This window comes from Mesoplodon densirostris, chromosome 5, assembly GCF_025265405.1.
Source record: "Mesoplodon densirostris isolate mMesDen1 chromosome 5, mMesDen1 primary haplotype, whole genome shotgun sequence".
Classification (NCBI taxonomy): Eukaryota; Metazoa; Chordata; class Mammalia; order Artiodactyla; family Ziphiidae; genus Mesoplodon; species Mesoplodon densirostris.
This window is the reverse complement of record NC_082665.1, coordinates 26,428,746-26,446,982: the sequence shown is the minus strand read 5'-3', so window position 1 is coordinate 26,446,982 and position 18,237 is coordinate 26,428,746.

Genomic DNA, 18,237 nt, shown 5'->3' with positions numbered 1-18,237 from the left:
TGGGATGCTGATAGTGGTACACAGATTTTCAGAGAATCAAGATTACAGTAAAATATGCTAACAAACTACTAAGTATAATTTAATGCCTTTAATTTAGATCATATTTTAATCATGAAGTTCTAAAGGCCAGATCATATTTCTGGTTAATTAAGTACCAAATGGCAAAAATGTTGAAATTGAGTCAAAATTGAATATAAAACAACCTGTTGTTAAATATTGATAAAAAATGGTTTTAAGTCTATGTCATAAACAAATGTAGTTTCTAAATGCAGTAAAGGCAGCTGAAAAGATCAGAAAACCAGTGCTAGGAATTCAACTCAGTATTTCTTGGTGATATTTCTTCAGTATAAATCAAATGGGATTTGTTGTTTTGTTACTTAAATGATGTTTCTAAATTTTATAACTATTTATAGGGGAAAATATTGTCCTAAGGTAACTGCAGAAAAAGTAGAATTTCTGAAGTTAATGAAGAACTGAGAAATAAATTTCAGTCTAGTTAATCAAGGGCTTGATCGGTATGCTTCTCGTTTCACTGCTGAGCTAGGAAATTCTAACTCTAATGGAGAACGAGAGAGGTGGGAGGAGATACAGGAAATTACAGAGGGAAAACCTGATGTCAGCCCTCAACAAAGTGCTAGAAGCCGTCGTGATCTTGTCTTTCCCCAAGTCATTCATTGTCCACAGTCCTAGTGGATTAGTTGTTTTAAAATGTAAATCTGATCATATTAAAAACCAGATCATCTTAAACTGACACAGAAGGTCTCTGATGACCATTCTATTTCTCTGTGGTTTATTTTTTACACACCTCTAGGTGCACCTTTGTGATAGCCATACTCCATAACTAAGGGGCTGTGGTCTCATACCTTTGTGAACATGCAATTTCCTCAGCCAGAGAGGAACCCATCCTTGTTTACCTGCCCAGTGCCCTGCAAGTGTCAGTCCAAACTGTCTCCTTGGAATCATTTTTCCTATTTTCACCCCTGCCCCTCACTCAAGTTAAATTAGGGGTGCATCTGGGCCCTCTACATTGCCAGTATGGGTCTTTATGGCACAAAACCCTTTTTGCATTCTAATTATTTAACATTCTTAATAGACCTCCTTGATGAGTTTGAAGCTGGTTCATTCACCTTTATCCCCAGTTCCTAACTCTGACTTGCATATTGCTCAGTAAATGCTGAATGAATTTTTAGAAGGGAAGTTATGGGCATCAGGAGCAAGTGTGCATTTATCACGTGTGCGTCATGTGTTCTGCAAGACAACAGGCCTGGTTTCTTCCAAGAATGCAGTATCAATAGAAAAAGGGTGAATGTGTACGGGTGGTAAGGGAAAATTCTGCACAGGGCTTAAAAAGTTAACTTGCACAAATAAAGACTGGGTGACCTGACTCAATAGGACCCAACACAGAAAGAAACCTAATTATTATGCAAACCTAGAGAAGTGGAGAAGCATTGGAGAAATAAGCTTCTAAAATCCTCCTCAGAGATTCTGAGTGGGTTTGGGGTAAGATCAGTGGCTGTTTCTCTCCCAGGTTATTTCAATAATCATTTAAACTTGGGAACCTCTGAATTGTTTAGGAAACCCTGTGTAGATGACTGGTGTCCATGCTAAGTCACTAGTAGGTGGAATGTTTTTTCTTGGATCTCACAAACTTTCAGAAATATTTGAGTATACCTTTAGTGAGGCCAAAAAACTTACATGCTTAGATATCATTGCCTAATTTGAATATAGTAATATTTCAGAATTTTTAGGGAGACCTACTTAGATAGATAAAACACCATATCTTGGAAGATTTTAATTTTTAAAAAATGACATAATGTCAGTTGTTTTCAAGTCTTTTAAAATGATTAGTCTCCTGAAGAGACTAGTCATTTATAATTAATTCTGTGTATAATTGTATTAGTTTGCTAGGGCTACCATAACAAAGTACCACAAATTGGGTGGTTTAAAAAACAAATTTACTGTCTCACAGTTCTGGAGGCTGAAGGTCTGAGATCAAGGTGATGGTAGGGTTGGTTCCTTTTTTTTTTTTTTTTAATTGAAGTATAGTCAGTTGATTTACAATATTAGTTTCAGGTGTACAACATAGTGATTCAATATTTTTATAGATTATACTCCATTTAAAGTTGTTATAAAATAATGGCTATATTTCCCTGTGCTGTGCAATATATACTCGTAGCTTATTTTGTACATAGTAGTTGGTATGTCTCAATCCCATACCCCTATCTTCCTGCTGTCTCTCTCTCCACTGGTAACCACAAGTTTGCTTTCTGTATTTGTGAGTCTGTTTTTGTTTTGCATATACATTCATTTGTATTATTTTTTGATTCCACATATAAATGATATCATACAGTGTTTGTCTTTCTCTGACTTACCTCACCAAGCATAATATTCTCTAGGTCCATTCACTTTGCTGCAAATGGCAGAATTTCATTCTTTTTTATGGATGAGCAGTATTCCATTATGTGTGTGTGTGTGTGTGTGTTATATAGATGCTATATATATATATATATATATATGTATGTATGTATATCACATCTTAATCCAATCATCTGTTGATGGGCACTTGGGTTGCTTCCATGTCTTGGCTATTGTAATAGTGCTGCTATGAACATTGGGGTACATTTATCTTTTCAAATTAATGTTTTCATTTTTTCTGGCTGTATACCCAGGAGTGGAATTGCTGGATCATATGTTAATCCTATTTTTAGTTTTTTGAAGAACCTCCATACTGTTCTCCATAGTAGCTGCATCAATTTACACTCCCACCAACAGTGCAAGAGGGTTCCCTCTTCTCCACATCCTCCCCAACATTAATTTGCAGGCTTTTCAATGATAGCCTTTCTGACAGGTGTGAAGAGATACTGTGGTTTTGATTTGCATTTCTGATGATTGGTGATGACCATTTTTTCATGTGCACTTTTGGCCATTCATATGTCTTTGGAAAAGTGCCTATTCAGGTTTTCTGCCTATTTTTTAATCAGGTTGTTTGTCTTTTTGATATCGAGTTGTATGAACTATTTATATATTTTGGATATTAACCCCTATTCGTCTTACTGTTTGCAAGTGTTTCTCCCATTTAGTAGGATGTCTTTTCGTTTTGTCAGTGGTTTTCTTTGCTGTGCAAAAGCTTTTAAGTTTAATTAGGTCCCATTTGTTTATTTTTATTTTTGCTTTCTTTGCTTTAGGAGATAGATCCAACAAAATACTGCTACAATTTGTGTCAAAGAGTGTTCTGCCTATGTTTTTGTTTAGGAATTTAATGGTTTCTGGTCTTATATTTAGGTCTCTAATCCATTTTTAGTTTAGTTTTGTATATGGTGTGAGAAAATGTTCTAATTTCCTTCTTTCACATGTAGCTGTCCAGTTTTTCCAGAACCACTTATGGAAGAGACTGTCTTTTCTCCATTGTGTATTCTTTCCTCCTTTGTCACAGAATAACTGACCATAGGTGTGTGGGTTTATTTCTGGGCTTTCTATCCTGTTCATTGATCTATGTATCTGTTTTTATGCCAGTGCCATACTGTTTTGATTACTGTAGCTTTGTAGTATAGTCTGAAATCAGTGAGCATGATTCCTGCAGCTTTGTTCTTTTCCCTCAAGGTTGCTTTGGCTATTGGGGATCTTTTGTGGTTCCATATAAAATTTCAGATTATTCTAGTTCTGTAAAAACATATCATGGGTATTTTGATAAGTATTGCATTGAACTGGTAGATTGCCTTGGGTAGTATGGACATTTTAATAATATTAATTTTTCCGATCCATGAACATGGAATTTCTTTTCATTTAATTGTATTGTTTTCAATTTCCTTCATCATTGTCTTACAGTTTTCAGAGTATAGGTCTTTCATCTCCTCGGTTTATTTCCAGGTATCTTATTCTTTTTGATGCAGTTGTAAATGGAATTGTTTTCTTGAATTCTCTTTGTGATAGTTCATTGTTAGTGTATAGAAAAACAACAGATTTCTGATATTAATCTTGTATCCTGCAACTTTAGTGAATTTATTTATTAGTTCTAGTAGTTTTTTTGGTGGAGGGGGTTGGTTCCTTCTGAGCATTGTGAAGGAAGTTCTCTCTCCTTGGTTTGTAGATGGCTGTCTTCTCTCTATGTCACTTCATGTCACCTTCCCTCTGTGTGTGTCTGTCTCTGTGTCCTAATTTTCCCCTTTTATAAGGACACCAGTCATATTGGACGAGGACCCACCCTAATGACCTCATTTTAAATAATTGTATCTTCAACAACCCTATTTCCAAATAAGGTTACATTCTCAGGTACTGGAGATTAGAACTGCAGCATAGGAATTTGGGGACACACAATTCAATCCATAACAGAAAAGATGATTGGAAACTGAAGCAGGACTAATAAATAAAATGGAAAAAGTTGGTATGGAATACATTACCAAAGAGTTTTTTTTTTGCTTAGTTGGTACAATTAAAATAGCAGCACCTGAGTAACTATGCCAATATAGTTATTTCATGGTTCTCAGTCTCCCCCATCCTTACCCTCAGGAGTGTACTATTTTTATTTCAAATATGCAGTGACCATAATACACTATTAACCTCACATCTGCTTGTCAAGTGAAAAAGTAGTTGATGAAATGATTATGGATTGTCTTCTTAAGAATCTTGCTGACAAGATGAAACTATTTTTCCAGGGAAACAGAGTTTTTAAAGTTCTGTATTTCAAGTTGTTTATATAATATTTGTGAAATGAATGTTTTTTTTTAATGTTTCAAATATTAACTGCTATACTCCTTCTCCATAACAGTAAAATGAGGATAATAGCATCTATCTCATGGAATGGTTCTGGGAATGATAAATTAATACATGTCAAGCACTTAGGCTGGCACATGTCAGTGCTCTGTAAGCACTGGTTGCTGTCATCATCATCATTGTTATTGTGTTATAATAGCAACATTTGCCTCATATCTTATAGGATTAGGGCACTATATCCCAGTTTTCCCAAGACAGTTCTGTCTTATGCCTGTTATCTCACTGTAATTACAACAGCAATAGACCTTTTGCTCTAGAGTGTCTCAGACTGGACAGTAAGATCTGTGGTTACCCTACCTTTGGGGTTTATAGAGTCATAGTGATCTAGTACTTGGCATGAAGAATGTAAAATATTTCACCCAAATGACATCAGTACCAAAAATCTTTCTCTTTTGTTTCTCTTCTAGTATATTTAAGTATACATATTATTTTTAAACTGAATGTCCTCTGTTAGTTTCTTTTATCAACTTGGTGTTGAATCATACTTGTATGTGTATCTTAGCTATTGTTGGAAGTATTTATATATATCATTTTTTTTTTTTTTTTTTTTTTTTTTTTGCGGTACACGGGCCTCTCACTGTTGTGGCCTCCCCCGTTGCGGAGCACAGGCTCCGGACGCACAGGCTCCGGACGCGCAGGCTCAGCGGCCATGGCTCACGGGCCCAGCCGCTCCGCGGCATATGGGATCCTCCCAGACCGGGGCACGAACCCGTATCCCCTGCATCGGCAGGCGGACTCTCAACCACTTGCGCCACCAGGGAGGCCCTCCCATTCTTTTGAGGTATTTCAGAGCACAGGTATTAAAGCAGTGGGTTGTTAGGGCAGATTAAGTTGTGGGATTTAAGTGAAAGCACTATGAAGTTGTTTCTTACACACAGATCATTTCACAAGCTACTTTTTGTGGATGCAGTGATCTCTAAACTACAATTTGAGGAGACTGGTAAAGAGAAAAAGTGAAGTTCTGGCCTTTTTAAGCCAAAGGCATGTGTATTAATATGTTAAATCTACAAAAGAGGGTGCGATTATTCAGGAAAGAGTGTTTAGAATGAGAAGAGGACTGGATTCAGCCCCCTGGGCCACAAAAGACTGAGAAAGAAACCATTCTGGGAATGAAGTCACTCATGATGACAGACCAGTTCTGGTGGAACAGTTGTGCCAATCCTTAGTTCCATGGATTGAAGCATGGATGAGAGCTAAGGGAGATCTAGAAACACAGTTAGCATGCAAAACATGCCTCACTGAGATTAAATCCTACAGAGTCCAAATTATATAAAAGATGAAATGGCTATTGTTTGTCTCCCCATAAGATCCCCACCAGCTCTTGAGACGTCTGATTCACAAGACGCAATTTGAAAACTATACTAGACTATTCTTTCAATATTCTTGGCCATGAAGGGAAGGAGGAAGCCAGAGGAAACAGCAACTAGAGTAGGGCAAAGGTTAGCTTGTTTGTGAGGATGGGAGAGACTTGAGGCTGTGGAGAAGGGGCCTGGAAAGAGGAAGGAGCCAAAATGTAATGTGGGCGGGATTAACTTGAAGAGGGCAAGGAGAACATCTTCCCCAGAGGTTGAGGGGGAAAGTCAGTGAGGTTGGGGGGAAAAATCAGTGAGGTTGAGGGCAGATTTAATAGGTTTGTGGTTGTGTGGACGGGATATAATTAGATGATCTCACTTTCCTCCAGGAAGTAGAGGTGAAGTCATACTCTAGGAGCATGGCGGGAAGGTAGCTAGGTAGTAAGAGGACTGAGGGAAGAGGTGAAAGTAGGAAATTTCGGGTGAAGCATGGGAGAGAGAAGAGGCTAACACACACAGAAAAGGAACCCTGAATGGTCCTGAGAGGGCAGATGAGGTTTGGATCATGACTGTATGCCTGGCCTGTTTAGCATCTGGTACTATAGCTGACTAAAATCAAGTATTCAGTGAAAGCGTGCTTGTATGAATTTATGATTCGTTTCAGTTCTGCTGCTTTTATAAAAAGAAACATCATTTCCCATTCATTTACTACTGCTTGGAGAGGACTTGGAAGCATCTAATCTCAGGAAGACATGAAGAGGTGATGGACCACTTTAGAAAGAAATGACCTACCTGACAATAGAAACAAGTAGATGACTATTTCTCTACAATTATCTTTTTTCTAGACAAGAGTTGATTAAAACTCTCCAATTCGAAGTTAATTTTCTTAAAGCTTTAGGTTCACTCCCTTGCTTGAAAGCTTTCCTGGACCTCTAACTTAAAGTCTAAACTCTAGCCTAGCTTTTGACTTTCATGGCTAGCCCTCCACTACAACACTGACTCTGTGCTTACACTTGCATATATATGTGTATATATATATATATTTTTTAAAATAAGGTTTTATACACACTTGTTTTTTTAATTTAGCAAATCCTCAGATCATTCTGTATATATGTATCTATCATTTATATATCTACCTATCTAAAACAACCTTATTTGTTTTCCAAACTCTATAATACATCAACTTGCTACACTGTAACTTATTTAGCCAATCTCCAATTGGCCATTTAAGTTGATCCCATCTTTTTGATATAATGAATTATAAGTAGTATATTTGTATATACATCATTTTTCATATATGCAAATATATCAAATTTCTAGAAGGGGAGGTACTGAGTAAAGAGTATTTTGACAGCTATTATTACAATATCTCCTTAATATACTCCTTAATAAGTGTAGCAGCTTATGCTTGCAGTGGATAAGAGTGCTCATCTACCCCCAAATCCTCACCAATACTCTTATCTGACTTTTTTTTTTTTTTTTTTTTTTTTTGTGCGGTACGCGGGCCTCTCACTGTTGTGGCCCCTCCCGTTGCGGAGCACAGGCTCTGGACGCGCAGGCTCAGCGGCCATGGCTCACAGGCCCAGCCGCTCTGCGGCATGTGGGATCTTCCTGGACCGGGACACGAACCTGTGTCCCCTGCATCGGCAGGTGGACTCTCAACCACTGCGTCACCAGGGAACCCCTTATCTGACCTTTTTATCTTACCTGATCTCTGAGAAGAAAATTTTGTCATGGTTTAAAAGTCTATTTCTGTTTGGTCAGTTGAGCATCTTTTCCTATGTTTAAAAACCATTTGTGTTTTTGAGAACTATGTTCATATGCTTTGCCCATTTTTCTTTATATTACAATTCTGCTAATCTGGAGGAGCTGTTAAATGTTAATAAAATTAGCCCTTTGTGATATGAAATACACCCCCCCCCTTTTTTTTTCTTTTGCCAGGTTATCCTTTTTCTTTGACTCTGTTTATGGGCTTACCCTTTTCTGACCATGTAATCCTAATCCTTTCTAAGATGTTCTCCTAATTTCTCCCTTCTTGAGATTGTAACCTCAGAGGAAGCTGAGGGTCACCTGTCTTCATGTATCTGTCTCCTCTCCCTAAGCAGATGCCAGACTTCTCAAAGGTGGAACATGTTTACATCTAAATGATCAACACACAATAGATTCTCAGTGTACTTTGTTGATGATAATAATTGCAGCAGTTCTGGCTATATTCGTATCAAGTCATTGCCACAAGTGTTCCCATCACGGTGTATTTCTTCATCATTTATCTTTGGTTTCTTTCTTCAAGTTTCTGGAGTTTTTGCCCAGAGCAGTTTTATGGAATCAGCACAAACTACTAATGGAGAAAATGAGTTATCTTGCACTTGAAAAAGATGTGTTGGTCACATGTTAGGTGAGCTGTCACACACTGTTCTAATTTGAATGTTAGCTACTGGCACTGTGCTCTTTTCATGTTGCTAAGTAGGATATTTTTCCTCATGGAGTCCCAGAACTATCAACAGTGAGAACATTTCTAGAGAACAGTAGAAAGACCTTGCAATTCTGAGGAGACAATGTGATAGTGAAGATACAGTAGTTCCCCCCCTTGTTCCTGGGGGGCTACAATCCAAGATCCCCCAGTGGATGCCTGAATCTGCAGGTTGTATCAAACCCTAGGTATACTGTGTTTTTCCTACACATACATACCTATGATAAAGTTTCATTTATAAATTAGGCACAGTAAGAGATTAATAACAATAATAATAAAGTAGAACAATTATAACAATATGCTATAATAAAATTTATGTGAATGTGGTCTCTCTCAAAATATCTTATTGTACAAACTTAATACATTTTCCATTTAACTAAGTACTTAACCACACACTGTAGCTATAACTTTTTCAATTTGAAGTGTGACAGCAAAACCAACACAATTTTTTTTCCTTCACAATTTCCCGGATAGAAGATTTATTCTTACTGTAGATCTTAGCAACCTCGGCATTTTTTTCTTTCCCTATTAAGTAAAGAACTCTCACCTTTTCATTGAAAGGAAGCACTTTACTGCTTCTTTTGTGCATATTAGGATTACCAGCATCACTACCCTTGTGCTGTAAGGCCGTTATTAAGTAAAATAAGGGTTACCTGGACATGAATGTCCATCTGATGACTGAGAGGGCCACTAAGTAAGTAAGGGGTTGGGTACACTGGACAAAAGGATGCTTCACATCCCAGGCAGGACAGAACAGGATGGTGCAATATTTCATCACACTGAACAGAGTGCAGCTTAAAACTTATGAATTGTTTATTCATAGCAATAATATTAAATGGAAAATTGTTTGGACCTTGGTTGGCTGCAAGTAAATGAAACCGTAGAAAGTGAAACCATGCATAAGGGAGGAACTACTGTGCCAATGATTTGCAACCTTTTGGAAAATCACAGTCCTCCAATGTTCAGCCTCCACCAGGCTTTTGATCTCCTGACAAGGGGAAGACATTTTATATGTTCACAAAAACAAGAGAACACAAAGTAAAATAATTACATGAAATGAAATGTAATCTCTGCCTTGCCAATTAAAAGATACAATCTTAGGTCCAGGACAAGGTAAAGATGCACTGTATAGTAGGCAACAGGACTTTATAAACACATGTTTATGTAGGTTTGATTTGTGTGTGTGTGTAATTTTGTAGCATTTTTGTTTTTGTAATATTATGGGCAAAAGATTTGTAATATAGTTAAGTGAAGAAAATTTGCATAGCAGTTCAAATTTGGTAAAAACCAAACAAAACCCCCAAAATATCTATGGGCTATGTTATCTAGTTCAATATCATTTTACTAAAATATCAAGATTCGGAAAGGTTTTGATTTCCTAAGGCCAGTAGTTAGGAATGAAATCCAGGTGTCCTGATTCCTGGTCTAGTGTTTCTCTAGGAACCTTGAGTCGTTGGCAGTCCTGCCCTGAGAGAACTATATAAAAGGAAAGAAGAAGGGAGGAGGTGGGAGGTGTGGCTCTTCCTCACCTCTGATCCCCCTTCCCGGCAACACCAGCCCAGGAGAAGGCTCATGAAAGGAGAGGAGACTGGCCTAAGCACGCCCTCTGCTCCCCCCAAACGGGGTCCGCACGCAGGGCGCACTGACTCTTCTTGACGATACCCATGGAGGCCCCGGTGGGCTGTATTATTGATGAGAGTCCGCTTTGTTTGGTACCAAGCCTGTTTATGCTTGTTGTATTGCTGATGACATAATTAAAGTAAATCGTATATACCAACTGCACTAGAGATAGTGAAGACATGATAATCAGAGGGAATGATTCTGCTGGCACATTGATTCAAAAATATGTTGCTTTCACTTGACTGCAAAGAAACCAAACTTTAAATTAGTATCAATATATTATGGATGTAGGTTATGGAGAAAAGAAAACAGCTTCTAGAAATAGACTCATATTCTAAGAAAAATTCTTAACTCTACATCAAAAATTTGGTGCCTGAATGTATATTGATACATTTTAAACATTTAAAATATTTAAGGGATGTATCATTTTTAGTGGTTTCCCACTTAAGCTTTTTTGATTGGCACTCCTAATTGTGCTAGGGAGAGGGATTTTACAGTAACTCTGCATGCCAAATCCCTATATCAGATCTTGCATCTTAGCTTTTTGTGTATTCCTTTCCAGATTTTACAGTGACTGTCAAGCATCACAAATGATCCTTTCAAAATTATTTACTCAAGGATCTCATTAGCTATCAATATCAGATTTTAAATATAGTCTGTTTTAACATTGGCAATATTAGGAAACATGAAATACTCAGATTTCACTTTAACTCAGATAAAAACTGAAGTTTACATTCTTCATGTTCCAGTCACCTCAGAAAAGTTTAAAATTTTTAAATACAAAGGTTTTTTTTTTCCATTGAATTTAGTGAAACAGTCAATCTATTTTTCTGTTGAAATTTCACAGCTTTACTTATTAATTTGACTCTAAGAAATCTATCATCTATAGATTTTTTGTATGTAGAACTGCCAAATTAAATTGGCAGTTCTAAAATCAGTTTGCCCATTTATTTCTGGACTTCAAAGGAATACCCCCCTCCCTCAACCCACTCCCAACAAAGGAGTTATATATTTAGATATACGACTGAAAAAAAATTTCCAAAAGAGATCGATAGCTTAATAGCTAATGATAAAGATTGGTTAAATCAATTAAGGCAATATATATGAATACTATGAAACTATTAAAAATCATGTTTTAGGAAAAAAATCCATGACATAAGATGTTCCACATTCCCAAATTGTGAGACCATAAAATGATTATATTTCATAACACAACAAAACAGGAATCTAAAAAAGAGGGAGCTAAAGTAAAAGCTCCCTCTTTTAAACATTCCCCCATCCACTAAAATATTAACAGTGGTTATCTTTGCTGGAAGGATTATGGGTAATTTTAATGATCTCTTTGTGCTTTTAGGTAATTTTATTCTCCCAAATGAACTATACATTTCTTTTTTAACAAAAATCATTCTAATAACTAAAAGTTGTATATAATAACTATGGCATACTTAATTAACATTCTCCATTAGCAGTGGCAATTTCTGTATGTAGATGCATAGGAAAAGCTGTGATTTAAACTATAACCACTAATACTTTTCATGGAGAAGGGAGATTATTTACAACCTTTAGCTTGGAAGTTGGAAAAAGAACATCTGATGCCCTCTTGTGGCCAATAATTTTTATAAAGTGATTTGTTCTTTTTCATTGAAATCCAGTCTAAGCTAAGAGAATAATACCAAAATATCTATTCTATTGCTTTCTAAAAAATATTGCTTACACACTATTATTAACAGTTTAAGGGTAACTGTTAGAAACAGTTTATTGTATCTTTCCAACCCCCTATCTTGCTCTTAAAAGCATGTGTCCTGGAGTCATATTACTTGGGTTTGAAGCCCTGCTAGTTTAGGTCACCTGGGACAACTTAACTTGAATACTCTGAGACTCAGTTTCCTTGTGTATAAGGTGAGGATAATACTAGAACACACAAAAGTTTATCATCAAATGGAAAGCACTTAAGTACCTGTCAAATGGAATTTCATTTTGCTGGATGAAATGCTTTATAAACATGTATGCAGGGCTTCCCTGGTGGCGCAGTGGTTAAGAATCCACCTGCCAATGCAGGGGACACGGGTTCAGACCCTAGTCCAGGAAGATCCCACATGCCGTGGAGCAACTAAGCCCGTGCACCACGACTACTGAGCCTGCGCTCTAGAGCCCGTGAGCCACAACTACTGGAGCCCGTGAACCTACAGCCCATGCTCCACAACAAGAGAAGCCACCACAATGAGAAGCCCACGCACCAAAATGAAGAGTAGCCCCCACTCGCCGCAACTAGAGAAAGCCCACGCGTGCACGCAGCAACGAAGACCCAACACAGCCATACATAAATAAGTAAATAAAATCTATTTAAAAAAACAAGTATGCATATGTATGAACTATTAATGGTTAACATTATCCTGTGATAACCTACCTAGATTCTATTGCCCTCACTTTTTGTACCTATTTTCATCCTTCATACATCTTATGTAAACATAAAACTTATTGAGCATTTGATATTTGCCATGTATTGGAGTGTTTTATATTAATCATCTTATTTCATTCCATGATAAACCTATCAAGTTCTATTACTATCCTCACTTTCTGTACCATTTTTACCCCTCACAATATGGTGGACATCTTTCCACAACAGATACAGATCATTCTTTTACTGGCCTCATGCTCTTACATAGTATAAATGAATTACAATATTTTATTATATAAAAAAAGGCTGCACCCATTGTACATTAATTTTTATACATTTTTGAAAGTATTTCCATAGGCTATCTTCTATATATATGGCATTTGAATTACTGGGTAAGAGAATATACACATTAAAAATTTTTTTGACATTGTTAAATTGGCTTCCACAAAGAATGCAAGCCACTGTCTTTTCAATGTCAAATTTGTTAGGTGAAAAATGGTATTTCGTGGTTTCAGTGTATACTTCCTTTGTCATTAGTGTGCCATTAGCACCTCTTTTAATTTTTTAGCCATTTGTATTTCTTTATATTTATTTGGCTCTGCTAAATAACTTAATTATATGTAGAAGCTATTTGTATATTAAGAATACTAATTCATTTTCTTTTAAACATTCTGTAGAAAATTTCTCCCTCTTTGGAATTTGTCATTTTTTTTTAACTTTTCTGAAGATTTAAATTTACTTATTTATGGCTGCGTTGGGTCTTCATTGCTGCGTGCAGGCTTTCTCTAGTTGTGGTGAGCAGGGGCTACTCTTCGTTGTGGTACACAGGCTTCTCATTGCAGTGGCTTCTCTTGTTGCTGAGCATGGGCTCTAGGTACACAGGCTTCAGTAGTTGCGGCACGCAGGCTCAGTAGCTGTGGTGCACAGGCTTAGTTGCTCTGCGGCATGTGTGATCTTCCCGGACCAGGGCTCGAACCCGTGTCCCCTGCATTGGCAGGTGGATTCTTAACCACTGTACCACCAGGGAAATCCCAGAGTTTGTCTTTTTAAGTGTATTTATGTCTTTAAATATGCAATTAAAAATTTTTTTTCAATTCTAAAATGCCAATTTTTCTATCTTCATGGGGAAAATTTTCCTAAGCTAAAAGTTTATGAATATCTCCTTCCATATTTCCTCTCAGTACTTTTATAGTTTCATATTTTACATTTTATCTTTAATCTATCTGGAATTTATTTTTATGGTTTGAAGTAGGAATTTAACTTTAAAAATTGCATAGCCAAATATAGTTCCCAATTAATTTTTTTATTAGTGAATTATTTTCCATTTGAAAAGCCATATTCAACATACAGTAAACTTCTGTATCTAAATGTTTCTGGTTCTGCACTTGTATTGTTTCATTGGTATATTCACTCCTATGTTATATTGGGTTGGCCAAAAAGTGCCTTCGGTTTTTAAGTAAAAATAAAAGACACATTTTTCATTTTCACTAAGAACTTTATTGAACAACGTAGTCACCCTTTTGTTCCACTACCTTCTGCCATTTTTCAGGCGACTGCATAATTCCATCTTCCCAAAACTTTTTATCTTTTTGAGCAAAGAACTGTTCCAGGTGCCTTTTACACTCTTCCAGGGAATTGAAATTTTTTTCTATTAAGAGAATTTTGTAAAGACCTAAATAAATGGAAATCTGAAGGTTCAGTGTCTGGTGAATACGGTGGATGAATCAGAACTTCCCAGACAAGCTGTAACAGTTTTTGCCTGGTCATCAAAGAAACATGCAGTCTTGCATTATCCTGATGGAAGATTATGCGTTTTCTGTTGACTAATTCTATTCGCTTTTCGTCAAGTGCCGCTTTCAGTTGGTGTAATTGGGAGCAGTACTTGTTGGAGTTAATTGTTCGATTTTCCGAAAGGAGTTCGTAATAGAGGACTTCCTTCCAATCCTACCATATACACAACATCACCTTATTTGCATGAAGACAGACCAGCCTTTGGTGTGGTTGGTGGTGGTTCATTTCACTTGCCCCATGATGTCTTCTGTTCCACATTTATTGCACAGTATCCACTTTCCATCACCCGTCACAATTTGTTTTAAAAATGGGATGTTTTCATTACGTTTAAGTAGAGAATCGCACGCGGAAATATGGTCAAGAAGGTTTTTTTCATTTAACTTATGTGGAACCCAAACATCAAAGTGATTAACGTAACCAAGCTGGTGCAAATGATTTAGATATTTTGAGTATGTTGGCTATCTCCTGCCTGGTATAACGTTGATTGTTCTCAATTAATGTCTCGATTGCTATCAACTTCAACTGGTCAACCTGACTGTGGAGCATTGTCCAATGAGAAATCTCCAGCACGAAACTTCAAAAACCACTTTTGACAGGTTCAGTCAGTCACAGCACCTTCTCCATACGCTGCACAAATCTTCTTTTGCGTTTCAGTTGTGTTTTTACCTTTCTTGAAATAATAAAGCATAATAGGCCGAAAATGTTGTTTTTCTTCCATCTTCAATATTAAAATGGTTACACAGAAATTAACCAATTTTGATAAGAATGCATGCTGATATGACAGCTGTCACATATAATCTAAAAATTGTTTCGAATGAAATTAAAAACAACTAAGTGCTACTAGAGCCATCTCATGGAAAAAAACGAACGAACCTTTTGGCCAACCCAATACTTTAAAGCATATATTGATAAATTACTTAAAAGGAAGAACACTCCCTGTCCATTGTTCTTTTTTTAAAAAAAATTCCTGGTTATTGAGAATTATTCTTCTTTCTATGTAAACTTAAAATCAGGCTTTCAAGTTCCACTAAAATTTCAGTGGGATTTTAATTGATTTATATTGACTTTACATATTAATTTGAAAAGTAAAGTTTTTTTATAGTATTGTATCAATTTAAATATGGCATATTCTTCTAGTCAGTTATTTTTGACTTTAGGCAAATTCTTATAAATTTTTCTCTGTGGGACACACTCCTTTCTGTTGTTAAAGTTTACTTCCAGGTATTTAATACCCTTTCTTAGTAACAGGGATTTTTCTCCCACAAAGTACTATTTAAAAATTTTCTCATGAAATTAATATATATCATTGGGAACATTGGAGAAGTAATACAACCACTTTATTAAAAGCATTTATTTTGGAAAATTTCCTTCTAGACACAGTATGATCAGCAAATAAAATTTTGTCAGCACACTGCAATGGTTTAACTCAGAAATGTACCAGATCGTCCATATATGCAATTTGGTTATCAGTGATGTATAGTATTTGTATTTGCTAAAAATAAATCCACTGAACTTGTCTTAAATTGAGTGCTCTTTAAGAAATATTTGTCCGTTCACTTCTCCAGTTACAAAGTCATAATAGTATAAATATCTGAAATGTGCAATGTAGGAAAATGGAGGTTCTCTGAATCTGCCCCTCCCCTGCCTCTGAGAACCCTAACTACTTTTAACAATGGTGTTTATTTTTCCAGACAATATTGGCACCATCCTAGATGTAACATTTCTTTCCCCACTTGCAGTATTTTCCCAACTTGCAACATTTTATCCCACATCATTAGAAACTGATGTACTTTTGTGTGTGTGGCTACATGGTATTTTCCACAGTATTTTCTTGAACAAATGTTCAAATTTAACTGTTCATCTATTGGGTTTTTATTTTTGCTGTTTACAAACATTTTGCAATGAACACTTTTACATAGGTAACAGCCCCTTGTTTTTGAGTATTTCTGTAGATACATTCCTAGAAGTATATTTGCTTGGTCAAAGGATATGCATATATACATTTTTAACTGCCTTTCAAAAAGGTTATATTACTCTTTCAAGCCTGTACTAACACTATGTGTGTGACTGCCTCCCCACACTTTTAATCTTATGACTATCAAGATAAACCTGCTTTAATTGCTAGTGAAGTTCACTTAACAGTCATGACACTAAAATTATGTATAAAAGTTAGCCATTAAACCTCTAGCCTGGCTAGAAATACTTACCATCTTTAATGCAGGGATATTGTGTTTCCCGTAGAGCCTTACAGTGTTACTGCTTCACAACTGGGATACAAACTCCAGAGAATACATGAGAACATCATATACCACGTCAAATCAACAAATGTTTGATACTAAGAAAAAAAGAAGTCCTGTGATAAACTTGGGCCATACTAATACCGCTCTCTTTTCCTTGACCAATCATTGGTAGTTTGCTTTGTCATCTCAATCCTCAATCTATTGGGCTGTAGAAATATTGCAATTTGATTTAGAGTTCAAGCAAATAAAAGGGCTGTCAAGTTATTAGTCAGCCCCTTTTCAAAATATCTTAATAGTTTGTAAAAAGGAACTTTGTCAAGGGTTTATTAGTTATTAATCAAGATACTTTAATGTCTCGTATTCACACTCAATCTAATTTTTGCATCTGTTCCTTTTTTTCCAAATCTTGGCTTGATACCGAACCTGGCCTCAAGTTTTAAGAGTTGGTAGACTTTATAGTTAATGAACCAAGGCATTACGGAGCATGGGCTTTACAAAGCCCAGCTTGGATTTAAGTCAGGGCTTCATTACTTAGCTCTCTGTGATCTTGGGCATTTTTAGCTTCTCTGAGAGCCCTTATCTTACCTGGGATAATAATGGTACCAACCTCAGGGGGTTATTATGAGGATTAAATAAGTTGTTGGCATATAGTAATACAAATTTTAAAAACTTACTGTTTACTACTATTATCTGTAAAATGGATAGAATGGTTACTCTAGCAAGGTAAATGCACATAAGTGATTTAAAGTTTTTTTCCTCTTCCAAATCACCAAATAAGAAATCACTTTAACAGTGTAGCTGAGTAGAAGCCAATATAAATGCTTTATCATCTTAGTTTGAAGTCATTGAAGTTTGCCAGAAAGTTCAATACTCTGAGATAAATATTACACTAAAACCCCAGAAATAAGCACTTTGGTATTGATGTAATATAACTTACCAAAAGAATTTATATTTTTCTTTTATTTTTGATATTTCCATGTCCAAGTTTAACCTCTAAATTTAGAGCTTTGCAGCTATGGCTACAAATATAAAATGGAGAATTAAAACAAATTTTCATCATTCAGTCACAAACCACTCCTTCTTCAAACAGCCTCGTAACACTCAAGCTGAAATTATGCAGCAACATTTTGTCTTCATTAGAGCAGTCCTGGAGTCTGAGGGAGACAGACTTAGAGATGTTACAACTCCTAGAGTCCTAATTACTAGTTAAAAAGTTTGACACACTTTGAATTGCATACTTACTAGACTGAGTTTAAGATGTAGCTTCTGAAAGAAAGATGGTTTTATTTCATTAGGAATGGATTGGAAAAGCTATATTGATGAGCTTTCTTTTGCTTTAAATAAATTTTGGAACAAGGTATGAGGTGGATAGTCAATAAAGGGCAGAATCTTCTACAGGTAACGTATCTAATATGCAGTCAACTTCAAAATTAACATTTTCCCTGAGACACTCTGCCATTTAGTTGTCAACACTAATGAATAAGAGATTTAGATTTTTATAGTAATCTGATGTGGAAAGAAAGGTGTAGCTGGCTAGGTACTACCAAAAATATTTCCCTCAACAGTAGAGCTATTATGCTTCTGATTTTCCCAACAGCCTTATAACTATGACATGTGCAAACTAACAGAACAAATACTATCTGCTAACTCCATGAT